The sequence below is a fragment of the Triturus cristatus genome, chromosome 2_2 (assembly GCF_964204655.1).
Source record: "Triturus cristatus chromosome 2_2, aTriCri1.1, whole genome shotgun sequence".
Lineage (NCBI taxonomy): Eukaryota > Metazoa > Chordata > Amphibia > Caudata > Salamandridae > Triturus > Triturus cristatus.
In genome coordinates this window covers 362041233-362047730 of record NC_140582.1, presented here as the reverse complement: position 1 = coordinate 362047730, position 6498 = coordinate 362041233, and the positions used below count along the sequence as shown (strand labels likewise).

The 6498-nt window shown below is 43.6% G+C and overlaps 1 long non-coding RNA gene across 2 annotated transcripts in view; it reads left to right on the top strand.

The window, feature by feature from the left end:
• The first annotated feature begins 2141 nt into the window (after positions 1-2141).
• LOC146862279 (uncharacterized) overlaps positions 2142-6498 on the top strand; it is a 127844-nt gene continuing 123487 nt past the window's right edge. The window contains exon 1 of one of the 2 annotated variants that reach the window (XR_014978407.1): positions 2142-2202. This is a non-coding gene — a long non-coding RNA (uncharacterized LOC146862279). The remainder of the gene's footprint in view (positions 2203-6498) is intronic. The other variant, XR_014978408.1, reaches the window with a different exon arrangement.

Sequence of the window (6498 nt, the reverse complement as noted above, 5' to 3'; positions counted from 1 at the left end):
GATTAAATGAATCCTTTTTCAGCTGAAACATGTCGACGTTTGTTTGCAGAGTGGAGGGGTAGGTGATTCATTATAGTTTACCATACCTCCATCCACTGACCTTTTCCTTTTTATTCTGGGCATGGAGTCCATAATTGAAGTTAGATAGAGGACATCCCTGATCCAGTTTTATATCACTATTTCTGAACCTTTATTCACTTTTTGATCCCTTTTTGTGTACCTCTTTTATGTGCTGTATTGTCTACCTGCTCCCTATTCCTCCACCTCCAGCGTTGGCTAGGGCGGAGATGTTCCAGCAGCCCTGTGATGAAGCATGACACAGCTTGCTGTGTGTGAGGGCAGTTTTAGACACCTGGTTATTTGCCCCGGTACCTCACTAGATCACAGCGTTCTAGTTTTACGAGTCGTACTTCTCTGTTGTGTGTTTATGCCATTATAGGAGGTCAAAGTGGGACATATATTCCTCCTACTCCTTCCTTTTTTTGTGTGGTAGACATTTTTATTACCATAAAAATTGCTTACTCGAAGCCAATCATGATTTTCCCAGGACTTTTGTTGTTTGTTTCTCTTTAATTAATGTAAAAAATGTTTTATATGTTCAATACTGTTTGTCTGATAGTAGACTGTAAACTAAAGGGATGTTAGTGTCATTACTTTTAGCACAGTGTAAAGTTGTATTAATGGATGAAACGTATCTTTAACTGCTACATCCATCATTCAGTGGTGAGTTCAAATTAAATACTATGAATTGGCATGCATTCTATATGTGTCACTTATATCTAAGTAATTAACGTATATATTTCAAGATGGGTGATACCCCGAAATGAAATAATATGATAATTATAACAAGGTTGAAGAATGCAGTGGGGGACTTTATTGTAGGTTGTCTACAATCTGCGGGGGTATGGCACCTCTGGGCACTCTAACCCTTCTTAATTCTATTCCACTAAATGGGACTGCCTTTGGGGGATACATTAAGGAAGTAAGTGTTGTGTCCATAATTGATTTGTTAAGGTGTCATATAATTCTAAAAATGTGAGGAGAAACAACTTACATATCAAGTGTTGGCGATCCATCATTATGTCACACTTCTGATGTATAATCTGTAACTATGCGGCACTGAGCACTATGTGCATGTCCCTTGTGTGGAATATTACAGGCAGGGCTTTTGCAATTAAAAGGTAAAAGCTATATGTATTCCTAAGGAAAACCGAAGTTCCAGAGACACATAGCACAGCAACTGAGGGGGCAAGATTGAAAATAAGGAGGACAGTTATTTAACACAAGGTATTCATCGTATGAAAAGAGGTTCTAATTTGAATATATATATATGGGGGTCCTTTTGAAAGGAGCTGTGATTGTTGATAGATACATCCTTGTTGAAAAGAGGATGGATGGTGAGAAATACAATCAGTGAGTGTTTATGCACCAAACACTGAGCATAATATATATTTTAACATTGTGTATGGAGCATGTGGTACATTTTACCATGATCTGGGGGAGGACGGGGGGATGTGAGAGAGACTTTAACTGTTAGATAGATACTAACTTATACGAGTCACACCCACAACTAGCAAGCAGGGGGGGGCTGGTGTCCACGGATGAGATGGGCGACGCCCTGCCAGCCTGGGTGATTAAACAAAGCCTGATGGAACACTGAGCAGTTAGCAATAAATTGTGCTGGCTGCTCATGACAAACGTGCAAATCTGTGGTTTTCTTTCAGGGGGTGGGGGAGGAGGGCCCTTGCTCTGCACATGCTTTTGGCTGGGCGAAGATTTCTTCAACCTGGAGCCAGAAAGCAGGACTGTGACGACACACTGGTGGGTGCAGCCTGTGTCTCACTGCCAGAATAACATTGTGATTTTAGGCGCTATTTGTTGGGGCACGGGAGGAGCTGGAGGCCCTCCATTCATTCCAATGGCTGTGGGTGTGGCAGTCCGACAGGTTTAGAAATGTGTGGGGATGGGGCAGTGGCCTTTGCCTCTTTCATGAGACCCAGCAACAGTTGCAACTTGCTTGTTGTTTTGCAAGTGATTGGTTTGCTGGGATCTGGGGGAGGAGTCCAAAGACCAAATCCAGTATTTTCCAGTTTCAGTTTAGCTTATGCCTGCACGCGATATCGTTGCTTGCCAAGCCGTCTCTGCAACTCTGCACTGCAGTGCTGGAGCTCGGCTCGAGAACGTTGAGGACAGTTGACAAAGGTAAGCGAGTGCGAGTGCAACCCACCCCCACAACAACCTCCTAATTATAGGGGCACTGGTTTTGTCACCTGCAATCGATGAGGCTCTGCCATGGTGGCATACAGGCCTGGTGGGATACATTGTTGGTTGGTTCAGCCTTTGAGGCCCTGCTGTGCCGTGGCGGTAGTTGGGGCCGGTGGGGGTGTGGCTTTCTTTGAGCAGCACAGTACTACTGCTTGAAATCAAGTCTGACACAGGACAGTGCAGAGTCGTGACTCGTGTCGCATCTCCCGTGCTTCCCACTCACACCGCTACCGGGTACTGCTGATTGCGCTACATTCCAGGTTACAAAGCGCTTCTTCGGCGAGTCACACAGGCCGAGGCTGCAATGTTTGGTGTTTATTGACAGTTACTGAAGCAATGTATTTGTGGGCCTCAAGGGATAACGTTGGAAATGCTGACCAGCCCGATCCCGACCTCTCAATCGATGTCAAAAGAGATGGGTTGGCCTTCTGTTGATGGGCAACACTTGCGTTTTTCTGGAAAAAAACAAACTTTATATTAGATCCCCCTAAACAAAAAAAAAGAAACAAATAATAGGAAATTGCTCCTGACTTGAAAATATAAAGCGAGCTTGTGGTCCCATCCACTTGGATGCTGACAGTAAGCAGCTTGGGGTTTTATAGGAAATTTAAGGTTCAGTTTGGTTGAGTGGGTAACGGAGCATCAATGGAACCATGCAATCACGGTGTTGCGCTCCTATGCCCCCCAAAAAGTTAAGGTAAGCCTGTGCTACTTAACCTCTGAGGTAATCACCGTGACAACTTTGTCCTTTGTTCCACAACTTGCTTCGGTGCTAAAACGCAGGGACATCTGTTTACGCCAATCTTGACGTATGTGTAAATGGGAAAGGTGCAACTGGGACACATAAGAATAGTGTCAGAAGCTGATTTTATTGCATTTTTGCTTTATTAATTTGTTTGCATAATGAGGTCACAAGAAGGTGCATGTTAATTTAAATCATTTTCACATGTGAATGTTGGATCTGGCCAAGGCACAAATCAGTCTCTTCACTTCTTATTACGAAGAAGCCATGCACCGCAAAATCAGTTAGCTCTATTGGTACAGGGTTCTTCCCGGACCGGGGTTTCTTTGTTCACACCTCCATTACACATTTGAAATAGTTTTTAATATTAAAAGTGTCATTTAGTTCGACAATTCTTCTGCAGTTAATATTCCTCTGTAATGAGGACGGACTGGGGCAAGCGTATTTGCTACATTCTATACTACACCTACAGTCAGTAATATAGTGCCACCAATGTTCCCCTTGTTAACTGCACCCGTGAAATTCTTCTATGGCATAGATCCTGGTGTCTAGGCCATTCAAGATAACTACTTAATTACATTATCTACACCAGGGTGAAAGGTGTAAAGAGACGGGGGAGGTGACGTCGCACAGCCCGATCTGCAGAGTTTGCCATGCGCCTGGAAATGAGGCGCATGGTCAGAGGAACGTCCGAAGAGGAGCCCTGCTTTCGCTGGAAGCTTCCACGCCACCTCAGCACGTGGGATTAGAGTGCATGACAGATCTCCAGGGATGGACCGCCGGCAATCCCACATGTTTACCTCGAATTCCAACAGGGTAGGATTGCAGCTCCCAGCACAGATCACATCGAGAGTCGAGACTCCCCAGTGTCCAGAACAGACACCGTGAGCCAGACATTCTCCAGATCACTCTGTAGGCCTCCAGCTCCAGTAGGCCACTAGTGCCCTGCCCCCATCTAGGGTGCTTCAGGGATTCGGCCGCAGGTGCAAAGGGCCTGGGTGAGCCAGCGGACAGTCTGAAAAAAGCCCTAAATGAGTGCTCGCAGTGCAGAGTAAAGAGGCAGAGATGTGTTACAGGTAGAAAACACTTAGAGGGCCTATTTCTATTGGTTGTGTGTGTTTGGCTTGGGGGCCATTTTGCAAGCAGACCAGTTAGAGGATTGGACACATTTTTGATATGTTTCTAATGTTTTCTTCTCACTTGTGCTTTAAAATGCTATATTTGGACCCCGTGTTTGCAACAATTTTCAGTAAATATGTGGTGTAAAAGACACCATTTGAATCCATTTTTTGAAAAAAATTCTTGCGGGTTTTTGCAGTTCTGGCTCAATCTCTTCAATCGCTCACTCGTTATACTGTGATACTATTTTTTGCTTCACCACTTTCAAAATCCACCAGATGCTACTGCTAGCAAGGTCGCCTGTTGCAAGAGAAGCAAAAGCCCTCATAGACTTTTCTAATAATTTGAACCTAGTAGACACAGTGAATGCACAGATGGGAGGATATACTATTTCCATTGAGCAGTGTATGTATGGCCTTCGTATTAGACTAGAAAGAATATTGTGACTGAAGCAACTGCATAGAAATATCAGATGAGTCGAATTCCTTAGTAGGGCGGTGTCTGACCTACACCCATTAGTACTGACATTCCACTGGTGTGAATTGAGCACCAAAACACCCACTTTGCACCTACAAGCATCAACTTTGAGTGACTTAGGGCCTGATTCAAAAAGGTAAACTCACACCTTTGTGTACGTTTATGTGTTTTTTTGTTGGTATTCACAAAGTACGATGCAATAGTAAGTTTACAACCATGAAGGCTCCGGAGTTGTAACATTTCCATTAACTCATAGTTTGTGAATAGCAAAAGAATTGTAAACTTACACAAACTGTGTGTGTATCTCTAGTGATTCAGGCCCTCTGTGTTCAGATGGACAATCAGACATATGGAAGATGCACGGTTGAAGCAGAAGCTTTTAAAGTAGTGGTCTGAGGACATTGTATTAAAATGGCCAATGGGTGAGACAAATGTTGAATAAGGAAATGACTGATCTCAAGTCTAATGTGAGAGAGCTCAAAAAGAGATTTATCAAAGTCCTCACATTGCTTAGAGAACTATTTCAGGAAAGGAAGAAATAAGGCACACCCCCTGAGAGGTGCTGATGCCTGGACTACTGGTAGTATCTGGTGTGCTTACAGTCGAGGGAAGGGTCGCCAGTTATGGTTATAGGAAGGGGGCTTTACGAGCTAAAAGAATTACACTAGGTGTTCACTGATTATTATTCACAGTTACACATGGAGAAAGATGAAGCTAGTCAAGATGAGCTGGAGAATTGCTTGGAAAAGCAGTCATCACCATGACACATTCATTTCCATGCTTCAATGGTCTTTCGCATAACTTTCCTGCAAGGTGCATAATGCCTGCCCCCTAACAAACCACACAGTGTTAGGGGAACTGCAGAACTCATTTGAGAGCATTAAATGCATCAGTGTTCCATGTGTAAAGATATGTGTCCCTCGTGGCCCCAGCCTTAATGGCGCTGTCAGAACAATACATTTGGCAACGAGACATCTATGGGGAAAATTTCTCTGCAGAGTCCGAGGAAACAGACATGAGGTTTTCATTTCACCTACTGCCCATCAGTAGCAGAGGAAACTGAACTCAACCTGGGAGAGAGGCTAGAGTTTATTACATAGCCGTGTCTATCAAAGTGTGTCCCGAGAGATCTGGCCGGATCAGAGAAGGCTTCTATTCAGTGCTGCTTGCAGGCGACATTTCTTCGAACTGAGAAGACAGCCAGCAGGCGAGGTGGCAGATTGACAGAGCGTCAGTGATGAGCTCTAATACTGTTTTCTTACAGGCAGACACCTCTGACACGAACACTTCCAGAAGCTCTTACTACTCGCTGTAATTTTAATTTAACGTGGAGCTGCCGCAAAGCTTTTTTTGAGTCTAATTGAAAAGGCAGCTTTGCAACTTCTTGGAACCGCATGAGGACAAGGTTAACGTTATAAGAATAGAAACATGTAGACAATCTCACAAGACAAACGAGAGACTTAAAAATGAAAGGCATTGCACCAGATTCACACAAAAAATGCTTAAATATTTCCTCATTAGATTTGAGAGATTATTTTCTTTTGTGAGAGTTGCAAAACTTCAAGAGGCGCTTTTGCACCTTGGCGTGGGATACCACAAATGTTGCCTTCCATCCTTCTGTTTTTGTTGACTTCCTTGTTGCTGTTTTTTTCGGACTATGCACACTTTACTCCTGCTAAGGTGTTTGTGATTTCTCATTTAAACATGGTAACATTGGTATACACCCAATTGGCCCATTTAATTTACTTTTAAGTCCCTAGTAAAGTGGCCTGTAAAATAAATGCTACTAGTGGGCCTGGAGCAACGATTGTGCCACCCACTTAAGTAAACTTTTGAATATGTCTCAGACCAGCCATTTGCCATTTCAACCTGGCAAAAGAAACATTTTGACAGGC